Here is a 14625-nt window from a genome sequence, read left to right on the forward strand (position 1 = left end):
TGCACCTGCATGAACCACCAAAGAGAATGATGTGTCCAAGGAAAATCCTTTTGTAAAAGCACAACCATGACGAGAATTTTAGAGAGAAATGGACTACATTTGAAGGCTTTCGTACAAAATTCCTTGAAATTTTGTAGGTCTCTTGATCTTCTAATATAGAATTTGAAGATTAAATTTCAAAATTGTGTAGGTGGGAAGACATCGAACCTAGACTTTTTCCGAGCACAAGCTTTAGTATCTTCTTTGATCTTTTTTCACTTTGGTTGCTGCCTTTATTCACTATAATTAGGAGTGACCATATCTCCATCCATGGGGACTCTTTAATTCAGATATGGAAACTATGATTTAGAGACAATGTAGTTAGGAGACCATGAGTGAGTTGACGAATGCGTTTATTTGTGGAATTGATGGGTGTTTATTTAGCCGCTCTTCTGTGCATGCCACAACCATTTGCAATAGAAGACTGGCTTGTGACTCATGTTCTATCATGTTTGTCCCTAAGGGGGAGGTCTGTAGGAAAGGTGCAAGTATAATCCTCTCTAAATCTACACGGTTATGTGATGGTAACAACTTGTGTTTCACCCATTCGTGAAGGCTCCCTCCATGGAGTAGCTCATGAGTGGGCCCCATACCCGTCAACATCTCCAAGATGACTATTCCAAAGCTGTAGATGTCCACCTTGGTTGTGATGTTTGTTGCATATGCAATCTCTGACATACAAAAATTTGCAAAAACATATGTTAAGCATGCAACCAATCATAATCTAAAGAATACCTTTATTTGTGCATTTTAAATACACAATGTTTTCATAAAGATCTTGCATGTCGATGCCATTGCAATCTAGCTGCCTCATTGAAAAAGATTTTTGCATTTGTGGTGACTATGCCTATGATCATACCTACTTTGGTAGCAACTTGAAGATCAACATAAGAGAAGGTGTGCCTATTAAATTGGCACTAGAATCATTTTGTGAAATGTCACATCTGAATTATTTTTGCATCTTGTTTGCATGCATTGTGCTTAACATTCTTGTTGGAGATGGACTATGTCCTATGACTCTAACCTTCTATGTAAACCTTCACTTGTTGCCATGCTGAGTGTGATGTATACCCACCATGAATTATAACTAGGAAAACAATGTGTGTGTATGATATTATGTAAAAAAAACATTTTAGGCATCCACATTTGAAAAAAACATACATCGTGCCATGTAGCCGATGGACCCTTTGAAGTTGGAAGTTAGGGAAACACCTCTTGTGTTACTCTTTGCAAGTTTTGCTAGCCCAAAGTCTGCTAGATGTGCCTCAAGCTCAGAGTCAAGAAGTATGTTGCCTGGTTTTACATCCCCATGGATGATAGGTAGAGCATCATGATCATGATGCAAGTAGGCCGAGGCATTTGTGATGCCTTGAATTACCTTGAGTATCATTTCTCAGCTCAGCCTTCCAACTTCTTCATGATTATTAGCTTGAGATAGATATTGTTCCAAACTCCCCGTTTGGCATAAATTGCAACACCAATGCATTCACTTCAAGGTTGAGTACACATCCCAAAACCTTCACCAATTTCCTGTGCCTTGGTTTACTTAGGATATGCACCTCATGTAGCAATGCTTCTCGCGAGCATGCGATGTCGTGCTTGAAATTTTTCATAGAAACCACCTCTCCATTTGGGAGTACTCCCTTGTACATGAGAGCGGAATGGGACCCTCAAAATTGTTGAACGAAATGTTGAGAAATTGTAGGTGTTGTAAGAGTCCTAAAGTTGATGGCAACAAACCTGTCAGCTCATTGCTAAAAATATTCAATGATATTAGTTCTGCTTTGTTGTTAAAATGTAGGGGAAACTCTCCTCTGAGATTGTTATCGGACACATCAAGATATTTAAGGCTCATAGAGTCACCAAGATTCTCTGGTATGGTGCCCACAAACCTATTATGGGACAAATCAATCGTGTCCACCGTCATCAGCTGTACAAACGAAGGTGGGAGATACCCGGAGAAGTAGTCGTGCTCATTAAGTACACTTGCCGACCCAAAAATCGAATGATTTGCAAGCAGTAAGAAAATCAAGAAATCTAGACACTTGCTTGGTGCAATAGATGATCTACTCCTGTTATCAAGGGCCTTGCCCGATGTGCAAGAAAAGTGGACATAATGACCATGGTCATACTTGACCCATAGGTAGTCTCGCAGGGAAACATAGCCAAGATTAGCATAATTACATGTTTCTGCAATACAAATGCACACATAAAACTTTGAAAACTACAAAAACGTGAAAGCGCAAACCTGATAATTTCAACCTTATTGGAGTACTTGCTGAAAAGCCTTGCCTGTCGTCCTAGGGCGATTCCCTTGCTGAAAACACTTGCATGGTAGCCTATGTATGTTTGATTGATTGAAAGTCAAATGGCAAGAGCCTCACCTGGCATGGTTCTTGCATAGCCCGTGCATGGCAGTGCAAGCAACCTTTGGTGTTGAGCACATACTGATTTTGAAGAGATCCATGTCTTCTCCTCCGCCATGCTTCATGTTGATGATTTCAAAGTGCTAGATGCCTTAGTGTTTGATGCCTTTGCAAATGTATTGGGGAAACCCCTCCTTGTAATGTCCAAGGGGTTGGCCAAAAAATAAATAAAAATATTGAAACTTGCACAGCGATGGTGCAGCTTGTGTGCGTTGATGAAGACGAGAGCACCACCGTCGCTCCAGGCCAAACCAGGGCGAGCCCCTGTGTCGAATTTTTACCCTCTCCCCTACGTGACCTCAGCGAGCCTCGCAACGGCCCAAAGCATGCAGGTTTGAGTGCATGCAGGAGGTCGTTCCTGTGGGGGTGTTTGTCGGGCCCGTACTTGTTTAGTGGTCCGTCAAATGCGGGTAGCGGAGAGACTGTTGTTCCGCCCAACGGGTCATGCCCTCGCTGTGGCCTGTCGACTGCCGATCCCTTCTCCTCTAACCAAGTGGCCATTTCCGCCATATGAGAGAGAGAGAGAGAGAGAGAGAGAGAGAGAGAGAGAGAGAGAGAGAGAGAGAGAGAGAGAGAGAGAGAGAGAGAGAGAGAGAGAGAGAGAGAGAGAGAGAGACCATGGTTCCATGCAAGAGACCTTGCTTCCATGCCCTCCACCCTCCTTCTCCTTCCTCCCACCTGAGCTCTGATACCAATGTAAAGCCTAGGGAACTGCTTCACCTGGATTCACCGTCCCACCTCCCTTATATAGCCCCTGGCTACTGAATCCTCTGTTCCACACTGGCAGTCGGCCACTTTCTGGCCCAGGTCGGTGACCTCCCCTGTATATGCCCTTGGCATGACACACTGAATGTGAGGTTTTTGAAAGTAAATGTTGTCTTTTGCTGTTTTTGCAGAGAAGGAGGATGTTGCAGTGGGGGATGGACCCAGTGGAAGAAATGGAGAGGTGGTCAAGGATGTACAAGGTGCCACAAATTCTATTGCAAGTCGTATATGGGAGGAGGATGAGGTTACTAAAGAGATAAGGGATGTTATCCATGATTTAAACTATGGTAGTGTGGAAGGAAAAAAGATTGAGAAGGGCCAAACTGTGATACCATGGGAGACAGTGAAGGAAACATGAAAAATATGTTAAGGAGAAAAAAGACAATGTGGGAGGTAAAGTCCCTCAGAAAGTGGAGCTAGATGCTGCTAGACCAGATGATGCTGACTCGATGTCTAAAGATCATATCACTAGCAAGGATGAGAATATGCAAGGGGAAGGTGCAGCGGACAAGAAGGGAGTGGAAGAACCTCAAGGGGCAGGGGTGGAGGCCAAGGAGGATGAGGGGGAGGCAAAGAAGGGGTTGGAAGCCAAGAAGGGGGATCAGAGGGAGGACAAGATGGGGGTGGATGCCAAGGAGGCAAAAGGGGCGGATGATGCCAAGAAAATGAAAGGGGCACATGCCAGGAAAGAGGAACATGTAGAAAGGGGAAAGGCAAGCAAAGCAAAGAACAAGGACGGGGCTGAGAATGCCAAGGAGGAAGTGGTAGTAGAGGATGCAAAAGTGGACAGCACTGAAGGGGGTGTGGATCCAACGGCTGGTGATGCTATACAGAATCCACCAGGTGATTCTTCTGATTTGGAAAACCTATTGGAGCTTTTTTGTGTGCAAAGAAAGAAGCACAATCATGCCCGTGATCAGTTCTCTCGTGCATGCAAACTGTAGCTCTTCTCACATGCAAATGTATATCTCACAATGTGTTGTTCATTTCACTGAATCAATTCAAATTTTGGCCTCTGTCTTTCATCTCTTTGTCTGTTTATAAAACCGTGGTGTGTTCAACTTGTAAGCGTGTTCCAATGTTACTATACATTTCCAAACTAAGTATTGAACAATACAGTACCAAAATGGTACTGTTGAGTACCATTTCCAAATTAAGTATTGCACAATACAGTACCAAATTGGTAGTATTTAGTACTAAATTTGATAATTTTTGGTATCATACCAAGACAAGCTGCCACAAACTTCCAGAGGCCTTTTGGTTTTGGACAAGAGTCTCCAACCACGGATCGTCAGACTCAATAGCTCGCTATTTTTTCTTGTAAGGCCAGATGCTGTGGAGTTGATACTAACCCTTAAAAAGAAATATAATACAATTTTGTGGTCCTGTTGCGACAAGTCAGTTTCCTTGAACAACCTACAGACGGTGTGGGCAAGGCACAAGGATGCTAGCAACACAATTCTGATGGATGACTGTCGATACAACTCACAAAAAAATAACTATGAGAATGGTCTTGCAATCAGATCATACTACCCAGTTGTGGTAGGAAAAGAACACCCTTTGTACTTGGTGGACCTTGTTCTGTCGTGGTTGCTCCCATGGATACGCGACCGGTACCCAACAGCGTACACTCGTAAGAACACTATCTTTGACATAGAAGATGATATTTCTAGGTATGTTCCTGATTACTTCATATAGATGGAAGGTTACTCTTACATATTTGATCCCCCTAACCTAGGAGATTCTTGAACTGTTTTACTTGGTTTAATTTTGTATCATGTCGTACATTATAATGGAAAGCCACTTCTTTGGTACACTGTCTTCGGATCTTGATCTCTAGTGTCTTTTCTTGTGTTGTCTAGTAGTTTGTAGTCTAAAAGCATATTTTTTGAAATCCCTTACATTGGTGTTATTACAATGGTGAAAATGTAAAAAAACTGGTGCTAGAACAGTACCAAATTTGGTGTTAGAACAGAGTCAAATTTGGAGCTATCTAGTACCAAACTTGGTGCTATTTAGTACCAAGTTTTCTTAAGAATTTGGCACTGTTCACTTCATGCCGGTAGTGAGCCATGTTGTCTATTAGGTTTTGGAGACCCTACTATGCATCACTTGTATTTGAAACCCTAAAGTTGCAAATATATAGTTGCAGCTTGGATCCATTGTCTTGCACCAAATGCTCACAGTGTTGTACATGAACTTGTGTAAAGAATTCTACAGTACCAAATTTTGGTACTGCTTGTCATCAATTTGGTACTAATTATGTTCATTGGTGCTAGTTAGTATTGTTTTGGTCTTGGTTTAGGGAAAACTGGTACAGAACTTCAAAAATAATGTACAACAATCTCAAATATTGAATAGAGGAAGTGAAGAATAGCAAGAAAAACAATAAATCATGACGAGAAAAAGATGTATTCTGTCTAGATAGAGGAAAAAACATTCACTTGCCCACTTAGGGGTTCTGGAAATGTGTTTCAAGTAACATGGATGCACCATCTCTCTACTAAACAATTGAACACCAAATTTGGTATGCACAAGGGCTTTCGTTCTATGCAGGTCAGCATTGGAACTACATTGGAATACACTGGTACTGTATATAACCTTTGTAAGGTATTGTAGACACCCACTGCCATATAACAGACTACCAAATTTGGTACTATCTTGACCAAATCAGCCTTAAGGATTGTCAAACAAATTACAAATTCTAACAGTTGTTGGTACCTGAGAGTCATCGAGTAGATGCATAGGATGTTTGATGACACTTTTCCTTCCAATTCTCTTATTGCATATGTCCTTCTTGCTAGGCGAAACTCTGGTCTTTAATGTCCAAAATGCATGCACCAAATCTCTTGTTTCATTGGTGATAGTGGTTCCTCGAGGCAATTGTCTCTCACAAGCACTCAATGGCAACACATCGTCCTCATCTTTATTCTGCAACCTTGAACTTGCAGGAGCTATATTCCTTCGATGGATACCCAGGACACTAGAAATTTTAGATTGGTTTATTGAGGTCTTATGTGTACTATTGTTCAAGATCATTTTCAAAGAGTTTCTCTTCACAAAAAGCTCATTTGCTAAGTGCAAGTCCTTACTTTGAGTCAAAGTGTTGTCCACACCCAATAGAATGGTGTCTTTGACATTCTTGATTTCTTTTTTTGCAGCTCGGAAAATGTCTAGTTATCCAAGAGTTGCTGGAATATTTCCTTTTTTTCATTCCTTGATAGACCTAGTATTTACTTGCGCCAGCATCGTGCCACCGATGAGCAAATGTTCTTCCTTGTCATAGCTTTTGGTAACCCAAGAGCAGAAGAAGGATGTCTTTCTTTGCTTCTCTATTCACCTTTCTTTGCTTCTCTACTCGGGTTTCTTTGTAGCCCAATACTTATGAAGAAAAGCCTGATTAGCTGGAATGAATTCGCTAATGGAATGGATTTGTGTCAGTTCAACCGTGCTCGGCGGACCACCTTCCAGCTCGTCGAAAGAGAGAAGATGTGGATCACACAAGGAGTAGTAAAATCCTGCAGTACTATCCATTGGCAAGGAGCAAGTGCGAGAGGGAGAGAGGGGGGGGGGGGGGGGGGGGGGGGGGGGGGGGGGGGGGGGGGGTGAGAGGGAACAATTTGTGAAACCGGGCTTCATTGTGTAGCTATAGGGAGGAGAGAGAGAGAGAGAGAGAGAGAGAGAGAGAGAGAGAGAGAGAGAGAGAGAGAGAGAGAGAGAGAGAGAGAGAGAGAGAGAGCACAACGACTTCAGTGGCTATGGAGCAGGAAAGGTGTAGGATGCCAAACTGTGTGTGTGTGTGTGTGTGTGTGAGAGAGAGAGAGAGAGAGAGAGAGAGAGAGAGAGAGAGAGAGAGAAGAGAGAGAGAGAGTGTCAAAGCACCAAACCATAAACCCCCTGGTCCACCTCTTCTCGGGAGTGACGTGTTGCAAAAGATAAAAACGTCTTCAAAAATAAAGAAAAAGAAATATATGGCCTCTCCCCAATTCCAATTAAAAGATCCTCTCTTTTTACACACATGAACCACTAAGCCTATGTTGTGTCAAGGACAGTCCTTTTTGTACCACCACACCATGCTTTTAGCCAGGTAGTAATGAGCAAAATTAATTGTTTAGAAGTCCTTGGGTTTTATAAGTCTATGTGAACAAGTTTTTCTATACATTGCTCATACGGAAAAGTGTTATAGGAAGAGGATTGACTGGGAGAATGAGTTTTGTATGCCAAACTTGACGCACACTAAGAACTAGCTAGCACAAGAGAAAAAGCTCTGATCAAGTATTAAAAAAACATCAATAAGAAAACACAACCATAAGGAGAATTTAGAGAGAAATGGACTACATTTGAAGGCTTTTGTACTAAATTCCTCCAAATGTTGTAGGTTTCTTGATCTTTTAATATAATATTCAAAGATAAATTTCAAAATTTGTAAGTGGGAATACATTGAACCTAGACTTTTTCCGAGCACAAACTTTAGTATCTTCCTTGGTCTTTTTTCACCTTGGTTGCCGCCTTTCTTCACTATAATTACGAGTGACCATATCTCCATCCATGAGGACTCTTTAATTCAGATATGGAAACTATAATTTAGAGACAATGTACTTAGGAAACCATGAGTGAGTCGAGGAATGCCTTTATTCGTGGAATTAATGGGCGTTTATTTGGACGCTCTTCTGTGCATCCCACAACCATTTGCAATAGAAGACTAGCTTGTGACTCATGTTCTATTATTTTTGTCCCTAAGGAGGAGGTCTGTAGGAAAGGTGCAAGTATAATCCTCTCTAAATCTACACGATTATGTGATAGTAACAACTTGTGTTTCACCCATTCGTGAAGGCTCTCTCCATGGAGGAGCTCATGAGTGGGCCCCATACCCGTCAACATCTCCAAGATGACTATTCCAAAGCTTTAGATGTCCACCTTGGTTGTGACGTTTGTTGCATATGCAATCTCTGACACACAAAATTTGCAAAAACATATATTACTCACAACCAATCATAATCTAAAGAATACCTTTATTTGTGAGTTTTAAATACAGAATGTTTTCATAAAGAGCTTGCATGTCGATGGCATTGCAATCTAGTATGCCTCATTGAAGAATCTTGTTGCATTTGTGGTGACTATGCCTATGATCATACCTACTTTGGAAGCAACTTGAAGTTCAATGTAAGAGAAGGTGTGCCTATTAAATTGGCACTAGAATCATTTTGTGAAATGTCACATCTGAATTATTTTGGAATCTTGTTTGCATGCATTGTGCTTAACATTCTTGTTGGAGATGGACTATGTCCTACGACTCTAACCTCTATGTAAAGCTTCACTTAGTGATATGCTGAGTGTGATGTGTACCCACCATGAATCATAACTAGCAAAACAATGTGTGTGTATGATCTCATATAAAAACAACAGTCTACGCATCCACATTTGAACACAACATACGTGGTGCCATGTAGCCGATGGACCCTTTGAAGTTGGAAGTTAGGGAGACACCTCTTGTGTTACTCTTTGCAAGTTTTGCTAGCCCAAAATCTGCTAGATGTGCCTCAAGCTCGGAGTCAAGAAGTATGTTGCCTGGTTTTACATCCCCATGGATGATAGACAAAGCATTGTGCTCATGATGCAAGTAGGCCAAGGCATTTGCGACGCCTTGAGTTACCTTGAGTATCATTTCCCAACTCAGCTTTCTAGGTACTTCTTGATTATTAGCTTGAAATAGATATTGTTCCAAACTCCCATTTGGCATAAATTGCAACACCAATGCATTTACTTCAAGGTTGAGTACACATCCCAAAACCTTCACCAAGTTCCTGTGCCTTAGTTTACTTAGGATGTGCACCTCATGTAGCAATGCTTCTCGGGAGCATGCGATGTCGTGCTTGAACTTTTTCACAGCAACCACCTCTCCACTTGGGAGTACTCCCTTGTACACTACACCAATCGCACCCTCCCCTAGCAAGTTCTGCTCTGAGTAACCTTGTGTTGATTCCCAGAGTCCCTTAGTGGAGAAGTGCCTCATTTCTATCAAGCTTTTGATTGTTTGATCCACTTCATGAGATGGATGGCTCTTTCGCAAATATCTATAGTAGCAAATTGGCAATAGAATGGTCGATAGTACGACCAGTGATATGGCGAGGGCAATCAAAATCCTTATCTTCAACCCTAAATGAGCTTGTCGATGGTGGGAGTTACAAAGATTATGTATAATTGGACCACACAATCTAGGGTTACCTTGAAACCAACTTGCATTAAGGTTCTTGAAAACACCGGAGAGGGGAATGGGACCCTCAAAATTGTTGAACGAAATGTTGAGAAATTGTAGGTGCAGTAAGAGTCCTAAAGTTGATGGCAACAAACCTGTCAGCTCATTGCTAGAAAGATTCAATGATATTAGTTCTGATTTGTCGTTAAAATGTAGGGGAAACTCTCCTTTGAGATTGTTACCGGACAGATCGAGATATTTAAGGCTCATAGAGTCACCAAGATTCTCTGGTATTGTGCCCACAAACCTATTATGGGACAAATCGATCGTCTCCACCCTCATCAGCTGTCCTAACCAAGGTGGGAGATGTCCGGAGAGATAGTTGTGAGAAACCTCCAGAGACACTCCGTTTTCGAATACATTGTGAAGGTTGTTTGGTAGGGTGCCATTGAGATGGTTGAAGGATAAATCTAATCTCAGCAAGCTGCCCAAACCCATAAAATTTGGAATTGGGCCTTGTATCAATTTGTGGTCCAAATATAAAATCTGTAAGAATAGAAGCCTTTCCAATTTGCTAGAAAGATGCCCAGCTAGCTGATTATGTGACAAATCAAGTTTCGATAAATGACTACAATTGAAAAGGGAGCCCCAGGGTACATCACCTGAGAGCTGATTGTGTCCAAGATTTAGGCGCTGTAGTCCTTGCAGTTGGCCAAGCTTTGGCGGAATTCTGCCACCGATGCGATTTGAAAACATAAATAACTCAAACAGTCTGGTAGCATTGCTCAAGCTCAGATCAGGGGACGTAGCTTGAAAACCCGAAAGGCGATTTCCGCCCAGTCTTACTATCTATAGATTCTTTAAGTTGATGATCTTGCTTGGAAGAAAACTGTTCAACTGATTGTAGGTGAGTTGGAGTGTCACAAGCTGTGTGCAATTGCCAAGGGATTCGGGGATGATTCCATTGAGGTTATTTTGCCAAAGTCTCAAACCCTGAAGATGAGCCAACTGACCTAGCTCTATAGGGATGGAACCTGAGAGCTCGTTTAATTGACGTTCAACGAGTGCAGTGCTTGTGCAATTTTCCAAACTAGCTGGAACAACTCCCACCAGCCTGTTTTCTCTGAAGAATAGCTTTTGAAGCTTTCCCAAGAACCCGATCTCATGGGGGATGTGGCCTGAGAGTTGGTTTGTGTGGAGTTCCAAATCAAGAAGGCTCGTGCAATTACCCAAGCTGCGAGGGATGATGCCTCTGAGGTTGTTTTGATACAGCAATAGACTTATAAGACTGGTTAAATTTCCCACCTCATCGGGAATGTGGCCTGAGAGCTGGTTTTGGTGGAGTTCCAGATTAACAAGGCTCGTCCAATTACCCAAGCTGCGAGGGATGATGCCTGTGAGATTGTTCTGCCACAAAAGAAGTTTTTGTAGTTTAGGAAGATGATGCCCAGCTTGAGATGAGCTCAGAAGAGGGGGGATGGAACCACTCAGACGATTTGCACATAGACTTAGTCTAAGGAGGGACGTGGAATTTGTGAAGAGTGCAGGAGGAATGCCACCACTGAGGTTGTTAAAACAGAGGCGAAGATGCTGAAGTGTGGAAAGAGAGCCGAGGGACGCTGGGATAGGACCTGTGAGGCTGTTGCTGCGGAGATCCAGAAGCTGGAGCGAGGAGCAGCGAGAGAGCTCTGCGGAAATGCCTCCCGTGAGAAGGTTTGAGGAGAGATTGAGGGTGGACAAGAACCACAATAAGTTTTCGGGCCCTTCCCCCATGTGAAAGACAACCAATTTCACTTGTTTTGCCCCAAGTTTAAATTGAGAAATTATAAGGAAATATATCTCCACAAGAGAATGAAGAGGAAAAAAAAAGAACCCCATGCGGTAGTGTTCAATAATATCATTACCCTTAAAGGGATTTTCATCTCCCATGTGAGAATATTTTCTTCCAAGTGGAATTGGTATTCACTCTTTCTAATATGGAAATGTTTTCTCCCATGTGGATATGTTATTCCTAATTTGAAGGAACTCCCTTGTGGTAGAAACTATTCTTTAAGCATTTAGTTTCCCTTTTGAAGACCATCTCCCTTTGTTCACGTGGAATATTTTCTCATGTATTTTAGAAAAAGATTCAATTAACATATATTCCTTGTTCATTAACCATATTATAGTTTTGCAAATTAACTACCTTGTTGAATCCTATATCTTCTCCATGCACTCCTTTCCATTGATTAATAAAAACATTCTTTCATTTCAAAGTGTAAATAAATGTAGTCTACTTGCTTATTCACACTTTTAGTATGCTTTCAATTTAAGAAGCATTTGCAACTAAACTCTATGCCAAGAGGCCTTATTGTGACTTTTGAAAGAGTAAAAGTTGCATTGTTAAAAGATCACAATTTTTTTATAGCATAAAACAATAAATGCTTTATTTTAAAGTATTACAACAAGCTGACCCTAAAAAAATGCTTAATTTGTTCGCTTAATTTAATACGAGAGAAAAAAAGAGGGAAATTTCAGAGATTGTACAAGAAAGCAAGTTAATATATGTGGTAAGTATAAAGCATAACTCAAATGATTGGCTTAGGGTGACCCTCGCTCTCCGATCGAGCCCTGCTTTGTAAAGGATTGGGTTGTTTGAAAGAGTACGTTAGTAGGTACTTTTACCTAAGCTCGAATGTAACCCTCTGTCCCCCAAGGCTTAGTCTGAGCTTGAAGTTAATTTGTATTTTTCTTGGTGACATTGTAATACAATCACTCACAATTGTGAGTTTTGCAAAAAAATAAAGATTGTCTTAAGCAATGTTCATGCAAGAATGCATTATTATCACCATTTACATATCCTATTGTGCTTAACTTGTTGTCTCTTGTTACCTCCATTCAATCAATTTATGCCTTTCTTACAAGTCATAAACATATATATTAGACTTAGCAAGAATCAATTCAACATATCTCTATACATCGATGAGCAATTTGACTATACTAATATAAAGAGACACCCAAATTTAAGCATCTATGGAACTTCAAGGTCACAAATGAGTATTTCTTGTATTACATAGACTAATTATGCAAGAATAATACAAGGTTAGACTTTACATAATACGTCTATCAAGAGCAAGTCCATATCTCTATATAAGTTTCTTCATAACTTTAATGAGTACTAGCAATCTGGACTTCCTTTTACCTTAAAATACAATAACTACATTCAAAAACCCTATCTAGCACCATGAATTAAATTCCAAGCATTATTACTTGCACATTTCACATTCAATCAATATTTATTCAAATAAATTTCTATAGCAAATGAGTATACTTATATATGCAGCTCCTACATCCCCACATTTGGCACAAATTAGCATGAATAATTGAGGCTATATAAGGATCAAAAGGAATAAAAAACTCTTGAATGAGAAGTAAGATGACTAGTTCCAACGTCTATATTGAGTTAAGGATCCAACGCGTTAGCATAGTGTCATCAACATAGTTATAACAATTTCTCACATATTGGCATTCCTTCATGATATGGTTTTGGGATTTATGACACCAGATGTCATAGCCCAAGAAACATAGCATTCAAGAAGAAATGACGGTTCAGAATTCTTGGAACAACTTTGAAAGTACTCTTGGTTTTGATTCTTCAAAGATTTGATGCGATTGTTTAATTGTCCGTACATGATATCAACATCATGTATGTCCATGGCCTCCATTGCAAGAGATTCAAGAGTCTCCCTCTCTAAGCATGAAACCTCAAAGATAAGAAAAAAAATATTTTGTCAAATGATCACCACCAAAATCTCGTGTATATATAAAAGGCCTTAGAAAATTCACTCAACAAGATCCTTACCAATTGTTGAGGCATGCTCAATTGCTTGTTGTGGCAAGAACTTCTTTTTAGTAGAGGTTGTTAATTAGTGAGGTCATAAAAGACACACTCACTATATTGGAGTCCTTATCATTTTGTATGTCCTCCCCATATAGCTATCGATCTATCTATTTTGTACGTCCTCTCCATGGCCTAGTTACTAATTATTATAATACTTACATGTAGGTCTTAGACATGTAGATCATAGATAATTATATTGCTGTCTTGATAGATAGACTCAGCTACTGATATTGATATCTTTATAGACAATACTCATGTCAAACTAATAACCACATAAAATCATGTAAATAATAAGCTAGTATGATAATATCCCCATCTCCTATCTATTGTTTATCCCCACTTTTCCTATCTATCTATTTTCTTATTGTTAGACCAAGATCCAAGAAGCACTATTTTGAAAAGAAAGAGCTACACATTCACACTCTTGTCAGATTTAGACGATGGATACTTACTACGTATAAATTTATTGGATACTTGCAAATGGTTAACCTACATGTCTATCCATCCACATATGTATATATGTTTATATATCTATGTAGCTATTCCATCTATATACGGCTATCTATTGGAAGCTAGTGGCCCAATCCAGTACTCGATCAACGATCAACGTAACCAGTACTCAACGATTGTGGTGACGTTAACTAGCATCATTTGTTTTATGAGCTACATTTTTTTACCATGCTATATGTTCATAATATCAGTGTCTTATAATTATTATACATAAGAAATCAATGGTATTGATATCATGCAAGATATTGAACTAGGTTATCCACAAGATATTGATATCAAACTAAGCTATTCACATGTTATCACCACAATTTGTTCTATATCTATACATGTAGCCACCACATGTAAAATAGTATATCTTATACGCATGATGTGCTCTTTATCATCACATGTAAATTAATCTATATATCCACATGTAATCACCATGGTATATGATATAAACAATGAGCTACTAATATTTATATCTTATAAGATGTTGATATCAAACTAATAACCACATGAAATAATGTAAATAAGGATGTAGTATGATCACTATCCCCATATTTTGATTTATATATTGTTTATTGTTTAATAGAAGGAAGTTAATTAGTATCAATTGTTTTATGACCTACATTCTTTTACCATGCTATATGTTCATAATATCGATGAGACCAAGGAGTTACATCATCATGAATTGGTTTGGATAAAACTAAAGAAAGAAACTACCTAAAAGATGGGTGTGAGAGCAACTGAGAGGGACATACCTATACCAAAAGAGGGTGTGCATCTCAGAGAAGTTGAGAACAGATACAAAATGGTGTATTAGAAAAGAT

At 39.9% G+C, this 14625-nt stretch overlaps 1 pseudogene; it reads right to left on the reverse strand.

Annotated features, from left to right (window-relative positions):
- Window positions 1-360: 360 nt before the first annotated feature.
- LOC147456212 (uncharacterized) overlaps window positions 361-14625 on the reverse strand; it is a 37409-nt pseudogene continuing 23144 nt past the window's right edge.

This window comes from Adiantum capillus-veneris, chromosome 6, assembly GCF_014529385.1.
Source record: "Adiantum capillus-veneris isolate H3 chromosome 6, ASM1452938v2, whole genome shotgun sequence".
NCBI classification, from domain to species: Eukaryota; Viridiplantae; Streptophyta; class Polypodiopsida; order Polypodiales; family Pteridaceae; genus Adiantum; species Adiantum capillus-veneris.